The sequence below is a fragment of the Triturus cristatus genome, chromosome 6 (assembly GCF_964204655.1).
Source record: "Triturus cristatus chromosome 6, aTriCri1.1, whole genome shotgun sequence".
In the NCBI taxonomy this organism is placed as follows: Eukaryota; Metazoa; Chordata; class Amphibia; order Caudata; family Salamandridae; genus Triturus; species Triturus cristatus.
The window spans coordinates 1,749,631,978-1,749,653,819 of NC_140589.1; positions in this window are offsets into that span (position 1 = coordinate 1,749,631,978).

Below are 21,842 nucleotides of genomic sequence, written 5' to 3' on the forward strand. Positions count from 1 at the left end.
TAAGTTGGCAGGGTATGCCCAGACGTGGGTCCCTTGCTCATTTTGCCACTGGATTCAAGCTAACTTGGCTGATGAGGGGAGTTACCCCGAAACCAGTCCCAGAATGCTTGTTTCTTGTCTAGAAAAGACCTGGCTTTGCAGTTCGAGCTGGACTGTTCCATGAGGAACAGGGTCAAGACTGATTTGCATATGGCTAGGTATGAACTGTGGTGGTGAAGTGAACTGAAAAACAATGATGGATTCAACCCAGATCTGTGACTGCGAGTGAGTGTCTTAAATGGCTGGGTCTAAACTGGGGTGGTTAATTGAGATAAAGAACGATGATGGATTCAACTCAGATCTGTGACTGGGAGTGAGTGTCTGAAAACTTTCAGTGTTCCGTCCATCATCTCCTTGTGTTTGCTTTGTTCGCCCTAAGTTAGAAGGGTATGACCAGATGTGGGTCCATTGCTCACTTTGCCACTGGATTCAAGCTAGCCTGGCTGATGAGGGGTGTTACCCCGAAACCAGTCCCAGAATGCTTGTTTCTGGTCCAGGGAAGACCTGGCTTTGCAGTTCGTCTGGACTGTTCCCATGAGGAACAGGGTCAAGACTGATTTGCATATGGCTGGGTCTGAACTGGGGTGGCGAAGTGAGCTAAAGAACGATGATGTTTTACCCAGATCTGTGACTGAGAGTGAGTGTCTGAAAAGTTTCAGTGCTCCATCATCACTCCTTGTGTTTGCTTAAAGCTGTGGGATTGTCATTGTCTTTGCAGCTATTTTCACTACTGTCTGTTTTCATTCCAGATTTATTTTATTTAATTTAAGAGGTAAATAATAGCAACAATAAAACACGCTCTGCTCAAGAAAACATTCAAGGGATATTCTACACCATTATACACTTTGATTATGCTGTATAACGATGGTAAATAGCAATCTCTCATTATTCAGAGTTTTATCAAAGACAGAACTTTTAAGCATGTTCTTTCAGAGGCAACGTGTTTTTTTAACTAGCCGCACTTTGTTTGAAAAATCAAGGGAGTGAAGGTGTTTACCCACTGATACCTGTAAAAAGCATGTATCGATGACCTAAAATCAAGCCATACTTCATGCCTGGGATTGCAGACCAGTAGGCCCTCGTGAAATGACATTGAACATTGCAGAGAAGGACAGAGTCACCCAGGGGTATTTTGATGTTTCCCTTATTGCCATTAATTCCTGTCATAGCCTCTAATGCAGGACAGATCCCTTTTCACATGTTACACCTGGGAAAAGCTCTGCACGCCTTGTCTTGTTCGACATAGAAGACAAACATATAAAAGTGCACCTGACGACCAGATGCCTAATGGATATGGCATCCTGTCACCCAAAGACCATTTCAGAAAAGTGAAGAGACCTTGAGGTGTCTTTCATTAAATGATGTTTGAACCAGGGGCTGAAGGAGTCTGAGAAACTATCAACATCAACTTTTTTTCACTGACCATCTGATGTATGCCAGAAAATCAAATGAATGCCTCTGTTCAGAGCCAGAAATGAACATCCTTCCCCCTGGTATTTTCATCATTTGGATCCAGAGTTCATCCAAAAAAAGAGTATTTCCAAAGTAAACATTACAAAAAACTAGGTGAGGAACAACCTTGAAAATGTTCAAATGAATGTCTGAAGGACATTACTGAGAGAGTTGCTTCCTTTATAGCAGGGATCTGCCTTTCATTTTAATAAAACATAGGAATATTAGAAATTTGAGTTATGAGATAGGGCCTACTTTAATGCAGTATACTACTGTTAGCCCTTCCTCTTCCTCTACTTCCTTTAATGCAAGCAAGCAATTTTGCAGGTGGCATGTCCAGTCCACAGTGATCTAGGGCCATTTCATATGAAGTGAGCACTGGCAGAGGCATCAGTTTTAGGCTGACTGATGTCTTAAGTGGCTGAAGAGCAGGAGCAGCGCTATTTTACCACATTAGAAAGTAGGAAATGGTTGCTTGTCACAGGAACTTTCAAGACATGCCATCCTTTTGTCTGGGAATACAGCAGCATTTGTCAACATATCTAAATAAAACTGTTAAATATAACACAATAACATACACATTGTAGCATGACATCACACTTAAAAAATGGCACATCACAAAACAATCAAAACATAACGCAACACAAAAACTGAAGGACAACAAAACAAACCGCATTGCCATAATTCAACACAAAAGACATCAATACAAAAAAGAACAGATCACATCACCAGCACAACAAAATGTTTCACAGCAAATATGCACAAACATTCTTGTTACACATTACCACTGCCAAAATACTGTTTTCATAAAACGGTGGCAAATGGTGCTTAGAGCAAGTACCATCCTAATAATGTCAGTCCTTTATTTCAATCCTTTGAGCAGCTTCCTGTGCTTTGCACTGAGGTTAGATTACTTTTGGACTGATTTCCTCTCAGCCTGAGAATAGGGCCGGACAGTGTGTAGAGTTTTCACTGTCTGCATTGGGACTGTAGCCCGGTTGCAGTCGATTCCATGACTCATCATGACTGAGGAATAAACTGGACATTCATTTCAGTCAGTACAAGTTCAAAGAATGCAGAGGTGTGGGGCATTGGTCACAAAAAGTAAGGTTCTTTAGAAGACTTGTAACATAGACTAGGACCTCGATAACAAATGCCTCAGTATTTCGTATTATTTATTGCACCTGATAAATAACAATACCCTGTTGGTCAATTCAGTTCAATTCAAATAAGCTTTATTCGATTTTACAATAAAATCATAAAAGTACCTTGTTGATCATTATTTGTTGATTGTGATAAGTAACATCAACTGTGAGTACCTCATGTGAAAACGAGGAATAACTTGCAATTTATTTTGTGACTCCCATACAAAAATCTACATTTACAAGTATTTATTGAGCATTTTTCACCCGGGTTTAGCTTTCCGAAATGTATCCAGAGAAAAATATGACTTCATGATTTTACCTACAAATTCATAACTCCAACACATGTGCAAGCAGTGGTGTGCACTGGTGTTAGACTTTTACGAAGCTCTCCAGTAATACAACTGGATCAGAGTAAGGCCAACTGCATGAGAATATGTAATTCAGTTTACTGCTTCCAGCATTTCCCTGTCTGGTGGCAGTCATAGTGAGTATTCAGGCGGCTGAAGAAAATGTATCAGCAATCTTGGGACAGTCATAAAGACTGCAAAATGATATATTATTTTGTCCTATGTGGCAGCCATCTTTGGGAAGGAAATTCCCAATAATGCTGATACACTAATAATAAATAGAGGAGGTTACTAGTAGCTAGCATTCCCTCATGTTTTAATATTAGCTATTTTCAGCATGCATCTTTAATTAAGTTCTCATGGGGATAAAACTTGGGCCAACAAATTTACTTTCCTTGTGATCACTGTTGGACTTGCAAAAATCAAAGTAAAGGGGGCATTTACCAGCAAAATTGAAGATGCACTGAGCGAGTGGATGGATGGACTGAGGGAACTTGAACCTGGAGTGAAGGCAAATATTTCTTGCTTAAAACATTTCTTGGAGTATACAACGCCTACTTTGAGTTTTATAAAGCACTTCAAAGACATTCTGAAGAGATGTCAGTCCAGGTTACTCTGCACTAAAACATCACAGAGTATAACGGAATAAAGTTCACGTTTTTATCAATAAAGCATAGTGGTAGTTCTCAGACCCATACCATGTAATGCCTAGCTTGAAAACAAGTAAGGTCATTAAATGGCATAAGGAACACACACAGGACACACATAAAAGATCGAAAACAAGTATATGGGGTATTACGTTATTTTATATAAATTGCATCATTTATATATACCCACATGTCGATATAAAGGCTGTCAACAAAGTGTGAAAATACAAGGTGATATGTGATTAAGGGCCTCATGTAGGTAGCCAAATACCGGTCGGTAACGGCCGATTTTCGGTAAATATGCCGTTACCGACCGGTATTCAGACAAGTGAGATGTAGGAGTCCAAAAACGACTTTTCGGTAAATATGAGGCGGTAAATACCGAATCATATTTACCGAATTCTAAAATACCGAATCAGATTTACCGAATACATACTTAACGAATCGGTAAATATGAAGTGGTAAATATGAAGTGGTAAAAATTAAAATGACATGTAGGAGCACTCGGTAATTAAGAAATCCAAGAAAATCGGTAAATAAGAGTCGGTAAATAACACGGATTGAAAGCAGGTGGTAACCATCAACAGTGCATATTAGCAATCCCAAAATGCAACAGCGTGGACAACATGGCCGCTATGTATGTCATTGCAAGGCGCCTACGTCTACAGGCAGCAGGACTGAGGGTTTGGCGACGGGAGGAACGCATCTACAGACAGCGCATCACACTATTCCACCTGACTGATGCAGCGATACATGAGAGGTACAGGCTACACCCCGAAACCATCATGGACTTAATCAGGGACCTTCACCCACTCCTGGACCAGCCAATAAGAAGGGCGCACGCCATACCCCCACATGTGCAGGTGCTCTGCAGCCTACATCTGCTGGCATCCGGCAGTTATCAGGTGGTGATAGCTGCGGTGGGTGGTGTATCCCAGAGTTGCCTGTCACGTTTCTTCAGGAAGTTCCTGGATGCCATGATGCAGAGAATGCACCACTACATCAGCTTCCCCAACACACAGGCTGCACTGCAGAAAACAAAAACAGACTTTTATCACATGGCACAGTTCCCCCATGTCATCGGCTGTATTGATGGTACACACATCCCAATCTGTCCACCAGCTGACACAGAGCACATCTACAGGAACAGGAAGTCCACCCACTCCATCAATGTGCAGGTGATCTGTGATGCAGGGAACATCATCACAGATATTGTTGCAAAGTTTCCTGGGAGCACCCACGACTCGTACATCTTCCAGAATAGTGGGATCTACACACGACTGAGTGCCGGAGAATTTGGAGAGGGATACCTGCTAGGTGAGTAACAGTGACGCCCCTTGCAACCTGCAAATCATAGTGGAAAGAGGCATGTGACTGATGTTTCCCTTCAACTCATATAGGCGACAGTGCATATGCATGCCGGTCATTCATCCTCACTCCCTACCTACACCCAGCAACCCAGAGTGAGAGACGATACAACGTGGCACACAAAACAACACGCAATGTGGTGGAGCGCACGTTTGGACTACTGAAGAGCAGGTTCCGCTGCCTCCACAAGAGCGGAGGCGCACGCCAGTACACACCCATCACCTGCTGCAAGATTATTGCCACTTGTGCAATGCTGCACAACCTTGCCACGAAAAAAGGTACAGATGTGGAACTAACATATTTTGAGGACAACGAGGATGAGTCAGGCCAGCCACAGGGCAACGCAGCTAGAGTGCCAACTGCAATCGATGGGAGAGAGAGACGGGCAGAGATCACATGCAACTATTTCTGAGTAAGTAAGGGGACACAGCCAGTTGTGATTAGTCATGACGTGGTTTTAATGTGGCACCACGCCATGAACACATGAACAAGCCAATCTGGCAATATAACATCTATACAAGGAGTATGTCCAGGGTTACGTCACCCATTGGGAAGTGGCTAAGCAGGGCCACATCAATGTTTGCGCATACGCGCTGCAGTGGTGGATGGCACGGCCTGTGCATCCTCACTAGAGCCAACCCCAAGCCGCCTGCTGCTCCTGCGTGCTTCTGGGATGGGGGGTGTGATGCTGCTCCTGCTGCTGGTGTCGATGCTCTCCGCAGCATCCCCTGCAGCAGTTGTCGACGCCTGACTAGTCAATAGCACCCCTAGTGCACTTGTCACCTGCACCATCCCCCGAGACAGGTCGCTGCAGCAGTGTGTTAGGCCCTCCTGCATCGTCACAGAGCGCCGGCACAGTAGAGAAGTCGCATTTGCCAGACGGTTGAGTGCCCTGTTGGTAGTGTCCCTTCTCTGCCGTTCCCGGCGCCGTGCCTCGATGTCAGCATCCAATTTGCTGCACAACTGCTGGACTGACTGGGACATGTCCCGAATGCCCGCAGCCATGCCGCTGATGTTATTGTCCATGTTGAGTAATGTAGTTTTCATCACCCGCATGTGCCTCTGGACTGTCATGACTGCCTTTGTTTGCAGGCGCTGTTGTTTCAACATTTGGCCCTCGAGACCCAAGAAGACACCATGGCCGTCAATGGGTGCTGGTGGACTCTGGACACGCGACCTGCGGCGCCCTCTTGCTCCCGTCTGTGCTGCCTGTGAGGTGTGGGGCACAGTGGCATGGCTCCCTTCCTGGGGCCTGGTGAGTTCTTCAGGGCCCATGCTGTCGTCTGACGAGGTGTCTAAGGCTCGTAGCCTGGCTGCTGGACGCCTCCTCATTCCCACACCTGCAAGCGGAGATGTGGCCGGTGAATCAAACATGAGTGGCGATGCTGGCTCTGGGTGAGGTGATGCTGGCTCTGGGTGAGGTGATGCTGGCTCTGGCTGCGGCGAGGCTGCCTGTGTTGGTGGTGCGGCTGCCAGTGGGCCTGCTCCCTGGTCTGAACTTGTGCTGGCTAGAGGTGATATTTGTGGCCGGTGTGCCGTCTCTCCTGCAGCATGCCCTGTCCTGCATGATGTCACATCTGTGGACAGAAATACAACATTGGCTCAGTGTCCCCGAAGGGCTGCATTGAAAGCGTCACAATAAATAATTCCACATTCCAAAATGTCCTCTGTCTCCTTGTGCCTCGAGTGCGTGACATGCCTTGTTGCCCTGTAACATTTACGTCATGGTTGGTGTTTCCCTGACTACATCTCCCGGAATGCATTGCCTGTCTGCACTGACACGTGTGGACTGCAGTGTGATTCTCGTTTCACATTGGGGGATGTGGGATAGGGATAGGGGGTGCTACATTGCTGTGCTTTCGTCTTACCTTGTTGTGTGGCGGCTCTGGCAGAGCTGTCGGCGTCCCCAAGAGCCACGACGCTCTCTTGCTCGATTGTGGCCCCCACCAGCTCCTCCAGTTCGGTGAGGGCAGGTGCCCTGTTGGTTCCACCTCCAGTCTGGCTGGCCTCCTTCTGGATGTCGCCCATCTTCCTCTTGGTTACAATCCTCAGGTCATACCAGCGCTTCTTTAGGACCTCTATGTCCCTGTGGGTCACTCCCACGGCATTCACATGGGCCTGGATGGCCAGCCATATGTTGCGCTTTTCAGCCTCAGGCACTTGCAGGGATTGCCTTCCAAACAGCTTCTGGTGCTGCTTCACCACCTCCTCCACCAGCACCTGGAGTTCCTTGGGGCTAAATTTCAGCTTCCTCCTCCTTTCCCCTCCGTCTCTCTGTGTTCTCTGGCTGGACATGATGTTCGTTTTCCCGCTCGCACAGGCACCGGCTCCCTGCCTCTCCTCTGCACTCCAAGCCTCTCCAGGGTCGGCTAATTATGTACACCTGCCTGGGTGTGGCCGCTTCCTGGTTGGGTGGGCTGTGGTTGCACGGGATTAGCTGTTTCGTCAAGTCATGTGATTTTATTTACCGATTCCGTACATACCGATTCGGTATTTTCCGATTCGGTAAATACCACCTCGGTATTTTCCGATTCGGTAAATACCACCTCGGTATTTACCGATTCGGTGAATTCCGATTCGTGATTACCGAATGTTACCGAATCGGTAACTGTTACCGAATTTTTACCTACATATAACTTACCGATTCTAATTTACCGATTCGGTACGGCTCGGTATTTAAGAAACGGTAAAATTTATTTACCTACATGAGGCCCTAAGTGACATATTGTGCTCAGTGATAAAGGTGTATTATGTACAAGGTGATTAAAATATGTACAAGGGATAAGGAGGGCCAGAGTACATAATGACTATGCTCCTATATCCAAGTTTGTTCGTTTGCAAGCAAAGCCTTGAACTGAACCAGAAAGTGTCGTCGACGTTTCAACCCAAATATATGCACTTTTGATTAGTCAATGCGGGTCTTCATCAGGACTGGGGGGAGGGGGGAGGACAGCCTGCAGTTAATCAAAATGAATCCTAGTTGGTTTATCCTTATTGGGAAGTTGAGGTCGGGTCAGCATGATTTTGACCGGCTGATGTCCTGCAGCGCGGTGGACAGTACTATTGCCTGCCATCACCTTCCAGAAGTAAAACAATCCATCTTGCCACAAAGGATATCTCATTAGAATTTACCCGATCCTTCGTTCTCACCCCCACGCTTATGAAAATTCCAAGAAGCGTTTTTTAAGATTTCTCCCGCTTTTGCGTTGTCAGCATCATTTGAACTAACATGATGGGGCGGTGATCACGCTGACCCGACCTCAACTTCCCAATAAGGATAAACCAACTATGATTCATTCTGATTAACTTTAGGCTGTCACTTAATCATGTATCACCTTGTATTTTCACACTTTGTTCACAGCCTTTATATCGACATGTGGGTATGTATAAATGATGCAATTGATATAAAATAACGTAATACCCCAAATACTTTTTGTCGATCTTTTATGTGTGGCCTGTGTGTGTTTCTTATGCCATTTAATGTTCTGAGAATTGCATAAAACTACTCAGAAAGTTGAATTGTTTGTAGTTGTGCACACCCAACAGAACTATTGTTTTTGTTTGTAATTTATACCCAGGTTCTGAGGGACACAGGGTCGCACCATTGTTTTTTGTATTAGAAAACAAGTAAGGCATTTTTTTGAAGAAAGTGTCAAAGAACATAAAACACCTGAACTCGTGCCCTAATTTTGGTAGATGTCATACACAGAACTTAGTTTTGACATACTTATCCATTTTAAAATGAAGTATTTCATGAAAACATGCTGCAATAATTAAACCTTCAGCATTCAAAACACCAAAGGTTCATTGTCAAAAATAAGTGTGAGAACATAATTTTGTGTGCATAGATGTATGACTCCGACAGTTTATAAAATTTCAAATTCATGCTATTCACAAAGTAACTACTTGTAAACTTAATTGGTTGCTAATTTAAACCATTCAAAAAGACTGATTAGAGGGAAAAAAAAAATCGGCATTAAAAACTAGTTAAAATCTATATCAGACAGATAATCAAACAAACCAATGTGGGAGTTGATTTTCTTTCAATAAAGAGCATTACCAACTGAGCTTCTGCTACCATCAAGATGTGTTTACACTGCTCTCCATCTTGCTTTAACATCACAACATACCACATGATGAATATTGCTGATTTCAGTTCTAAATAAATAATCGCTAGTGTCCACATGACTAAGCAGAGAGTGTTCCCAGAGAGTTTTCTGACTGTACCGAAGCAAGGACATTTTCAACCACCCCAGATTCTTGCTAAATCAATGTATCAGTTCAACCATTCAGCTATAGCTATGACAATGGCTAACGGCCTGAATACCACTTTGGCGATGTGGGAGTGGGCTGCTACATCACTGCCTCACTCCCACACCGCTAAAGCTGCCCGCACTCTGAATTGCAAGTTGTAATCCTGGCAGGCGGTCCTGCTGCGGCGATCCCACAGCGGTGCCTTTCAAGGCTCTTAGGAGAGGCTTAGAACAGCAGCACCGTGAGACTGCTACAGCGCGTTCCAGCATGGTATGGATGGTGAAGTCCATGCTGTGCTGGAACTGGGGGTGCATGTAAACAAGGGGGCATACCATGTGTCCCCCTGCATGCATACTCTGGCCCTGAGGCAACAGGGGGCCCTTTAGGTCCCTCTTAGTTTTCTCACTGCCACAGTTTTTATGGTGGGCTCACCATCATGAAAACTGTGGCAGTGACGACACTCGTAATATGTTTGGCGGTGCTGCAACAGCACCGCCAAGCATATTGCTGGCCCCAGACCACTGCTGGCCTGCTGGGGATCGCGTGATCCCCGGCAGTTGCAGCGGTCCTCTGGTGGTCTGACCGCAAAAGTCAGAATATGGCAGTCGGACTGCTGGTGCGCAAACCCACTGCTGTGCGACCCTGGGTTTGGCAGTGCACGGACTGCCAAAATCGGAATTAGGCCCTACATCTCAATGTATTACTGTCATGAAAGGTTCCTCAAATGTATTCTGTAGTAAAATGTTTCTTCTAGCTTGTTCCCTATTGGTGCAAAGCCTGAGAACCATGTATTTCCACAGAATGTATGAAAGTCTCTGCCTAAAGTCATATAAAAGTATGTGAATCTCTGTAACCAGGGTGACCTCCTTTTCCCTACCTTAAAAGGCAAATCTATGCCGGATTTCATTTAGAACTGTACCGAGTTCTCTGTACTTATGATTTATATGCTTTGCTGCTAAATTTCCTTATGTCATGGTTATTGTAATATCCCTATTAATTCTTTATATAAAGCTTAGAAATGACAACCCTTGTCTGTTATTCTTAGGAGACACATTCACATTCCTGTGAATTTACCAAACTAGAAATAGTGACGGTTCAAGTTGAGTAGCACCAAAGTCCATCTCAGGACTACACCATTTCGGGTCCTAGTCATTGGAATGCCCCATGAGTTAGAATTAGAGACAAATTTGTGCATTTCAGATATTACATGGCTTAAATATTCAATGCTGCTTTTTGCAAGCTCACACTTTTTAACATTTGAACAATGCCAAATGTGTTAAATCTTGTCACAATCATGTGCATAAGTCTGTCATGACTTTGAAGAACTTCCCCTGCTACCAGGATATTATCCTGGAACATCACAACTCCCTTGATATTTTTCTGAACATTCTCTAACACACGCTGGAACACCGAGGCTACAGAAGCAATTCCAAAAGGCATCCTTCTGAATTGGAATGTGCTCACCGGTGACACAAAAGCTGTTAAATGTTTGGAGGATTCGTTTAACACCACTCGATGATAAGAAGATGCCAAGTCTTTCTTACTAAACACTTTGGCACCTGCAAATGTAGTGACAATGTCATCTAGAGAGAGGAGTTGGCCTAACGGCTAGGACCCTCGACCTCAAACCTGGGGAACTGGGTTTGAGTCTCGGTAATGACGCTGAACATCCTGTGATTCTGGGCAAATCACTTAGGGCCTCATGTAGGTAGCCAAATACCGGTCGGTAACGGCCGATTTTCGGTAAATATGCCGTTACCGACTGGTATTCAGACAAGTGAGATGTAGGAGTCCAAAAACGACTATTCGGTAAATATGAGGCGGTAAATACCGAATCATATTTACCGAATTCTAAAATACCGAATCAGATTTACCGAATACATACTTAACGAATCGGTAAATATGAAGTGGTAAATATGAAGTGGTAAAAATTAAAATGACATGTAGGAGCACTCGGTAATTAAGAAATCAAAGAAAATCGTTAAATAAGAGTCGGTAATTAACACGGATTGAAAGCAGGTGGTAACCATCAACAGTGCATATAAGCAATCCCAAAATGCAACAGCGTGGACAACATGGCCGCTATGTATGTCATTGCAAGGCGCCTACGTCTACAGGCAGCAGGACTGAGGGTTTGGCGACGGGAGGAACGCATCTACAGACAGAAAGTTGTCTGCTGCAATAATGTTCTGTTTCCACCCCCGCATGGGCGGCTGGATGTTTCCATCTGGCCGTCGATTCCAACCTTGAAAGCAGAGTTCAACAAGTTGTGCAGAATAAGAGCTCCATTGTCCCAAAAAGAGGTGCCTTTGACTTCCTCTCGTGAAACATTTGTCCTTCACGTTGCTAATTCGCGCACTGAGGTACAGGCGCTTCTGAATACTGACCTCCCCCTGCATTTCGGCTCTTTGATCCATACTATGTTCAATGCCTCGTCCACGACCGGCCTGGCTCATTTTTTTAAACTTGTGGGCTCGGGTCTCGTGACCTCTTTCCAAACTATTTTTTGTGTGATTCCGGCATTTCTTCATTCACTTTTCTCGAGCATCTTTGGAGGTGTCCCGCTGCTTCTGGCGCTAGTGGCAGGTGTGCTGCTTTTCCTTTTTGTACTCCGGAATGGCTGCTCCTTCTGTGCCACACGAGCACCTGTCCCGTCTGCATCTTCTTCGTGATAGGATGCTTGACTTTTATGGTACTTTGCCATTGGCGACTTTGAGCCTGGTTTATGGATTATCCTTCAGGTATTCCTACTTCACCTGCGTACAACCTGTATTTCACTGCCTGGATTGTCCCTTTGAATGGCCTCTGGATTTGTGCTTGACCAACATGGTGTCTCCGGTGCCGGATTTCGATCGACTGATGAGGCCCTTAGTGTCTCACGAGTTGGCCTGTTCTGGTGTCCGGATTATGGCCTGTGGTGCGGCGCATGGTATCCTGGGTAATTGGGACATCTCAGCGGCCGCCAACGACTTCTTGGCTATGAGCTATTTGGAGGAACATTCCGGGTGCCCTCTGATTGTGCTAGAGGCACCGATGGTTGGAGAACACGTATGTTCCTTTTCTTTACTTAATTGGATGGCTGAGACTTTCAGTGGCCCTGCAAACGATTTTTTGTTGGAAGCAGTGGCCACATATGCAGCCTATACATACATGGATTAACTGGACTGTCGTCCATTGCGCCTGTGCTACTGGACAGCACCCTGGCGCAACATTTATTTCTTTTATTTCTCATTTTTCTCTTCCTGATGGTCGGTTTGAGGTTTATTATATACTTGCATTTGTTAAGAATTCTATGCTGCTATTTTTTGTAGTTTCGGACTTTGGCGCAGCATTGGTTACGCCTTGTTCTGCTCTGACGAAACTGAACTCTGCGTTCTCTCTTTTCTTGCCTATTGAATGGTGCTTCGATCAAGGGGGCGTGTAGTGAGTTCTCCCTGAATACGTACATACATTGTTAAGTTAGCATAACCACGTTATATGTTAGAAAGCCATCTTTTGGTCGTTGCACACGACACTGCGTTTACATGTTATTTCTTAAATAAACTGCTGACTCGAGACTTGCTTCACACGAGAGCAATCTGTTGTTACCATCCCAAGCTCTGCGCAGCGACCTTGGTCTGTACATGGTGTGACGAACAGTCTGGAATATTACACAATGCATGTTTTCCACTCTAGGTTGATCGACCCACTATTTAGTCATAACACACGAGCAGCTGCACATACCTGACAGTTGGTGCTTTAATATCACGGACATCATGTTTATTGTTCAGACCGAAGACGAGCCTTCCTGCGAGAAGACTCCTGATGCTCCTGTGATGTGATTTCACTAAGCTGATCTTTGAGGTATGGGGTCCCCTATTCAAGCCTAGGAGACCTTCTATTAGCATGATAATAATATTAGCTTCTTAGTAAAGGGAAGGTGGTAGTATCCTCGGTATTTTCCGATTCGGTAAATACCACCTCGGTATTTACCGATTCGGTGAATTCCGATTCGTGATTACCGAATGTTACCGAATCGGTAACTGTTACCGAATTTTTACCTACATATAACTTACCGATTCTAATTTACCGATTCGGTACGGCTCGGTATTTAAGAAACGGTAAAATTTATTTACCTACATGAGGCCCCTAATCTCCCCATGCCTAACAAAGAATGAATGCATGTCCTAATGTAACGTAACTGGTGCTATGTAAAGCGCTCTGATACCTGATTGGATTTGGGTCAAGTTTGCGCTATATAAAACTCTGCAAAAAAGAAAAAAAATCTATGTGAGGAAGGGAGTGACAATCTACCCCAATCCCCTTATTGAGGCTTCTCAAGTCCACACATCCTCTCAGCTGACCATTTTCTTTCCTCATAATGACCAAAGGAGATAACCAAAGTGATGAGTCAATTGATTCTATAACCTCCATCTTTACACATTTTCTTGAGAATTTCTCCTAAATCTTCCCAGACACTAAAAGGCACATTCCTTAGCTTGTTCTTTACTGGGGAAGTACCACACTGTACCTTAATCTTGTGTTTGAACCCTGTGATCCCACCCAGTTTGTTACTGAACACCACTTTGTATGTTGAAGACCAATCGTTATTGGAATCTTAAACTTACTCATTGGATTCACCATCCTTAACCAAAGACACTTGAATCTTCCCTCCTTGCCTTAGCGTCATGCAGAATAAACTCTAGCGCTACCAACCTAAAATGTTCAACCCTTTTTTGGATACATACATCTTGCCAAAAATCTCTCTTTCCTTAAACTTCATGTGACACTCAAAATAACCCATAAGTTCAGACTTCCTTTCATCATATATCACAGGGTTTCTGTCTGGTGGCAACATTTTCTTCTCAGCACCCCAAGTTTGATGCCATAACACATTAGTGATTATAGTCATCCTTGCTCCGGATTCAGTCAATAAATTCAACACCTTCCGTCAACAATTATGTTTTCATATGGATCTACACAATTTGCCTCACCACCCTGCACCACCAGTACTACGTTGTTTCAGCCACTGATCTCGTCGGTGGAACTGTCACTGCCTATTCTATTGGGCACTGAGCAAGAGGCAGTAGACCAAGGAAAATTGCTACATCCAAACCGTTATTAACCAAAGGTATTTAAGAGATGTATATCTCACTGTGTGCACTCCCTGTAGACACCTTCTGCCCACAAAGTACCACTCTAAGTTAGGGAAAACTAGTAAACATAAAAACCAGAGGTGCACCACATTTGCAATACTTATAAAGGTTAGAAACATATCCACAAAATTCCAAAATCTGTAAGAATTCTTCTCTTTATTGTTGCTTCATATGTGCTCATCAAAAACCAGCCAACGTGTTTAATCCATATACAACTGGACTTATTCAGGGTTGTAACGTGATAAATATATATAATGTTGAAACTAAAAACTCAAACGATACAAAAATGTAAACATAATAAGTCACAAGGACATTACATAATAACATAAACCACCATAAAGACAAATTGTACAACAGCATATGATAAACAACAATAACATGACATGTTGACTATATAGACTATTTAAATAAATTTACATATACATAAAATCATCAGACACAACGGTGATGGGATATAAACACACATAAAAATAGAAATAATTAAAAAGGAGAGAATCCACACTTAAGAGAACAAGGACTCATAGGCATTGATTCCTCTGACAATTCCGGTATTGTAATATTCCTACCTAATGTGTAAGTATCACATAGTGTTTAAGTATTATATTATGTGCAATAAACACACGCATTGCATAAGGTACGATTTATACAGTAAAAATCAACACTGTGTGTTTTAATAGAGGAGAATATATCCTTCAATCCACCCGATGTGCCAACATGCATTTGTGAATGCCAAAGACAGAGAGAGTTGGCAATAGGAGAAGAGACAGGTGAGATCCCAACAGTCAGGCCATATGGGAAAGCGTAAAGCAAGCAGGTAGCAAACAAAGGAGAAAGAAGAGGCAAGATTGCAGGGTTTAGGTACATACCACAGAAGTAATGGGAAATTCAATTGGAATGTCTGACTTTACCAAGCTCTACTTGATTCATCTGTTTCAACCATCATAATAAATATGAGTCCTCCTGAAATAATCCATCTAGTGTGGAAGACAAACACACAAAGCTAAGTGCACAGACATGTACTTAATTAAACAGAGGTTCTGGGCTGGATCATATGACAAGAGGGGGAGGGTATGTGAAGAAATAGTTCTGTAATGATACATACCCAACAAAGTCATAAGGTAGACAACATATCATCCATAATGTGATTCTGTATTCAAGTATGTCCTATATTTCAAACGTATGTTAGGGAAAGGGCATGTCCGACCCATCGTAAAGCACCTATACATTTAGATAAAACAAACTCTCACCATAATGCATATGATAACACAATTTTACATATTGGGAGTGATGAGTCTATCTGAAGACGCTAATGAATATGCATCCAAAGGCCATTGGCTAAAAGACCCATGTTTGCTCATGGGCAGCATCCACAATTTCAGTGAAGCACGCTAGTGCATAGACTACCAACCTAGCAATGTGGTGTTCATGACCAGGTGGTGCCCATAGTAATGTGCGTATGGACAGGTCTCACAACATCATGCAAACAATGGTGTCGGAGCCGTCAACTCTGCTGCAAAAATGAAAATGAGAATCAGGTGAGCACTGGGCTTATCTATCACAATAAAGTTCTGGAATCAAATAATCACTCAAGATACACAATGCAGGTGCCCAATAGGGTTCAATAAAAAACAAATATTAAGGAAATGAAAAACATGCCATATAGTTATTAATATCAAGCAATTTGAGCGATCTGACAGAAAAAAGAATCAGAAAGGAAAAAACACCCATCCGTCACAGCCTGCCTCCCTAGTATTCCCTACAAATGTATACAGTAGGAAAAAAAACCTCCCCTGAGTCAAAGTGGCCTCAGACATTGTGAACTTGCGGTGATTGGTGCCAATTGAAGAGAGCAAAAGCACTCCTCTCGGTCTAAGAAGCACAGCAGATGGAGAAAACCCTCACCTTGTATATCCTGGTCCTATACACCTTGGACCAAGAGCATGACTGCCGACTCTACTGGCACCTACCCAGGTCCCGATCCTGGGGTCAGTATCTGATCCCAAGCCATTGCAACTCACTCCAGGCCTTTATTGGTGTTGGACTTGGCCTGCCCCGCATAGTGAAACCTACATTTTTTGGTCTTCATCCTCCTGTTTTCCGAACCTGTTTTTATTGACTTTTAGGGCTTTGTGCACATTACCACTTCAAACTAGTGCTAAAGTACTTGTGCTTTCTCACTTTAACATGGTAAAATTGGCTTACACCCAGTTGGCACAATTAACTTACTTGTAAGTCCCTAGTGAAGTGGTTCTACATGTACCAAGGCCTGTAAATTAAATGCTACTCGTGAGCTTGCAACACTCATTATGCCACCCACTTACGAAGCCTTTTAAACATGTCACAGACTTGCCATTGCAGCCTGTTTGTGCTGTTTTGAACTGCCATTTTGAACTGTCAAAACAAACCTCTTGCCAGGCCTAACATTCCTTTTTAATATATATATATCACTCCTAGAGTAGGCTGTAAACATCCCATAGGACAGGATGCAGTGTATTTAAAAAGTTGGACATGTACTTTTAAGCTGTACATGATCTGAGAGTGAAAAACTCTCAAATTCATTTTTTCACTATTGCAAGGCCTACCTCTCCCAAATAATAACATTGGGTTACCTTACTACATTTAAATAAGTGATAACTCTTGATTGGGGACAGGTAGGAATGTCACATAAGTTGTCTAAGGAATTGTAATATCAAACCCTCTATCTCATGGTAAAGTCAAATGTCAAGTCACAATTCTGAAAATACCTCTTTTAGAAAGTTGGCATTTCCCTGTCCTAACCATTTGGGGCCTGCAGCCTGTTCCTGGGTCACATAACTAGCTGTTGTTGGCCTTTGTGTATTTCTTCTGGACAGTACCACAATAGAGGGCCTGGGTGTTGACAGGATGTGCCATTATGGCTTAATGAGGTGGCAGAGCTGTCACCTACAATACTTGCATTTCAAAGACACTGGCCCAGCACACTGACAAAGGACTTCACACTAGCCTATTGTGCCCCCAGACAGACAGGGATCATGGCAGGGAAGCTGAAATTCCGAACACGTCTGTAAGGGGAAAACTCCTAAAGCTTCTCCCAATTTAAAAGAGGCACTGGGAATAAAATGTAGACCCACAGACCCAACATTCATTTCTGGACCCGTGAAAACTCAGAAGGAAGAACCGCTCTGCTAGCCTGCTGCTCTGCAGAAAGAAGGACTACACAGCTGCTCTTCTGCTGTGCTGGCCCGATTGCCTGCTTCAAGAAGGACTGCCCAGATGCTCTGCTGCCCTGCTGCCATGCCTGCAAGAAGGACTGCATTGCCGCCCTACTGCCTGAGAAAGTAGGATGGAACCTGCACCTTGATCCCAGGACCACCAACGTGACTCCAAGGGCTACAACACCCTTGAACCTCTGCCGACTAAGTCCTAACCCCCCAAGTGGTACCTCCCCAGTCATGGACCCTTGGAAGTGGAGATAAAGGTGCTCTGCTAGCCCAGTCTTCATCTGAACTGACACAGCTTGACAGCAATCGGACCTCCTCATTGGAACTGACGTAGAGAGACCACCTCGATGAAGGATCTCATATCGCAGCCCTCTCAGCTCCCGGCCGTGCATCACTCCTTGGAACCACTACAACTCAGTGCAATGCCCAGCATCAAGGACATAAGGTACAATTCTCAGCAGGCATAACCTGGTGCCTGTATCTGGACAGCGCTCCACCGCGGTCGGCGTGAACTTGTGACTTTCACCACAGTTAGTGCTTTGTGCTTCCAGGCACTATTTTTTACTTAGATCTTTAAAATTTCATATCTGCGGTTTTACTAATTGGATTGTTTTTCCTTTTGGTGTCATATAATTTATTAAAGTTTAATCTGTTTTTCTACATTAGTGTGGGATTTTTCATATGTCATGTTTTCACTTTATTACAGTTTGAAATGCTGCTCAATCATTTTACACATTGCATCCAAGTTAGGCCTGACTGCTTTTGTACCAAAGTACCAGGGGGTTAAGCACAGATAATTTGGGGACTGCTTGTGTTTCACCCTGACAAGAATTCTGGTTGTTTTTTGAGTAGGGTTCCCTGCACTAAACAAATAACCTGATTTCTCACAGCCAGGGTATGAGATATCAAAGGCAAAACGAGTCAATTTGCAACCAGAATGTATTCTTTGACCTCTGACTGGACATCAGTAGTATCCGAGGCTGAAGACCTTATTTGGTCCAGGGTATGCAAAATGATTCCCATGACACTGATGATGATGAATAAGTAAGTGTAAGTCACATCCTTATATGCGGAGCATTCATTTGCATGCTCACTGTATGTAATACATTTTTATAGGCTTCAATTGTAGCCATAATTATCTTCTGTTGTTGTTGTGGTAAGCTTTGTTGCATTTCGTCCATATAGCACCAACTCTTGACCATCACCACAGTTATGTAAAATTAAACTATTCTTATTGTCCCATAGTTTTATTGACGTATACTCCATTTTGGATTGCAGTGAATTCAACCTGTCCAGATAAAGACTCTTTATTAAATTTGATTGGGGGTCGAAACATCTACATTTTTCAACTTTGATTTGGCCCTCAGATGGGCTTCTAAATACTAGGCAGAAAGGGATATTTCTTCTTGACCTAAAAGAACTGTGTTTTCCAGCCAACAGTCTTCATTGCTTTCATGTTGCCTTTATCACAATTGTCACACTTCCTGTGTACTATGCCATTCTTTCAATTGGAGCACCATACTTTTTTTTTCTTCTTCAGACTTCTAGAAATTTCTCTATTTTGACCACACCTGCATGTGTTAATGTTGTTCATGTGTGTGTTTATGTTGCTGATGTTTAATACATTGGGGAAGCAGCCATTGACCCCATAAATGGTTGGCATGATTTTAACAACTATGATTAATTTTCAGGGAAACATTGATTGACCCTCAATTTAGTAATCAGAAACACCCTTTTTCACGTTTTATTGCTGAAACCAAGGCAAAGCTGTTAACTGAGATCCTTCAACCAGGTCTCAATTCTTCGGAGCCAATATTGGCATTCAGCGAGGCTCTCAAGGACACCCTGAAGGCCATTTGGGGCAAGCCATGCTCGGGCCTGTTACCAAGTGACATAGGCTGGTCCTCATGATCCTGTTTTTACTGAGAAATCACCCTACATCTGTAAACATGGCTGTACAGGCATCAACGAGAAAGGTCACTGCTAATGCATTTCTGACCAATCCTCTGGATAGAAACTTGAACTGTATTGATGCCTTTGGAAAGCGATGTATCTTTTCGGTCAGTTTGGCCTTGGAATCCTTGAGCACTGTATGACTTCTCGGCAGGCAAACTGATACATGGCCAACAAGATCCTGCCATCAATTGTGGATGACCTTAGGGATTTGCTGGCTTAAATGATACATGATAGCCTGATTGTGGTAAAGTATTTCTAACATGCTGGTTTGGACATCACAGACTGTGGGGGCAGAGATATTGGCACTAGTGTAACTCTTAATAGGCTGGTTTGCAGGGGATGTCCAGGCATCCCTTACGTACATCCTTGTTGATGGCTCTAGATTGTTTGGGGTGAAGGCTGATTTAGCACTCAAAAAATGTAAGGACAGTCAAGCATTGTCTATTGCCATGCAGTTCCACCAACATTAAAGGAGGTTTAGTGGTTGATCTATAGACAAGACTAGCCTTCCCAACCTGTGCAGCAGCAGCAGGCTCAATCCTTTCAGAAAGATAAATTCAAGATGCTCACCCGGTCCCATGTTCTTTCATCTCTATACCCCAGAGACTCTGTTTTGTCCATGGACTTGCAGGTTGCACATTTTCAAATACTTGTCCAGCAGTCCTAAATGCATTATCTACAATTACAGAGTTACCAGAACACTTCCAATTTGCCATACCCTCCTTCCACCTTACATCAGCCTCTTGGACATGCACAAAAGTGAGGATAGTGGTTGCTGCCCACCTTTGAAGGCTGAGGATATTTGTGTTTCCACATCTTGGGAACTGAGTCACCATGTGTTGATATTGAATGGGGACAATTAAAAGTGTTTGGTCTGTAGTTTGCAGTAGTCTTGCAGCCCAACGCCCTTCAACAAAGAATTTGCCCATCTCAGGATACCAAAGTCTCCTAATTGAAATACCTCCCTGCCAAAGAAAAAGAACCCTCAAACAAGCCTTCTCGGGATGTGCTGTCAGTCTATGGAACAACATTCCTGTATCAAACAAAGCCAATCCCTCCCTCAAAGTCTTCAAAGTGGAGTTGAAAACTCTTCTCTTCTAACAATTTCTCATCAGCGGCCCTATTACTTTCTCCTATTAGCTTATTCTCACAGTAAATTCAACCAAAGAAGCAATGGACCTCCCCCTAGATTAACATCTGAGCAGAGGTAGATAGGATTCCAATCTTATCTATATTCCAATTTTCTGAGGGGACGCTGCTGTCGTAACACTTTGAACATAAAATGGACATGCCTCCATACTCACAGAGACTTGATAACCGAATGGTCTCAAAAGGAATCTAGAACGACTCAAAATCTAAAAATATAGAACGTTTTCGACTCTACTTACCTGCACTGTAACATTTAGATGTTCTTTGCCCCTAAACATTTTGTTTTGGACTTCCTTTATTCTAATCAGTTTTGACCCGCCCCCTCAGTATTGCAACATATGCTTCTATGTAGGCAACAAATTACTTTGTTGTAAACTCTGTTCTTTATAAGGTTCTTTGACTCCTCTTGATGTTAAAGTCTACGCTGTAAAAACCCTCAATAAATAAATGAATCTATGCTGGGCGCTGAGAGAAGTTTGTTGCCTGGTGTGGTGCTCACCATACCAAATCTCTGCAGGCCAAACTTTCAGATGAGTTGTTGTTTGTTTATCGTTAGGACAACAAAGCCTTTCAGTAGGCACAGTAAAATATTATCTGTAAGCCCCCTCGGCCTTTCTGCATTTCAACCAACTCTATTAAATCACATACTGTGATACATTTTATCAAAAGTCTGATTCTCATATTTCCAATAAAGTTGTTTGTCATGCTGCAATGGGACTTGAACTTAGTGTTGAAATTTTGTATGTGTATGTCCCTTGAATCAATCTCAGAAAAGTCCTCTTAATTGCCATCAACTCCACGCTTCATGTGTGTAAACTGCATGTACTCATGCTGCAGTGGCTGTGCACCACCTTTCCGTGCAATTTAGTGCTGAGGACTCATCCAGCCTTCTTCTGCCAGGGTTGCTAAACAGCATCACTCTCACATTGTAGAATTTTTCTCTGTGCAGCCTTCTCTGGGGGTAATTTCTGGCCATTTGCAGCAGTCGCAGTCGGTGTGTCGCAACCTCCACAGTGTCTTTTCTGGGAAGGGGTTTGAGAGGGAAGGGAAGGTAGGTGGCTTTTATTGGATTTAAAATTGCATTAAATATATACATCTGTTTGTGCTTTGCACACTTTTCTCACACAATTTGCACCTGCAGTCCCTTGCA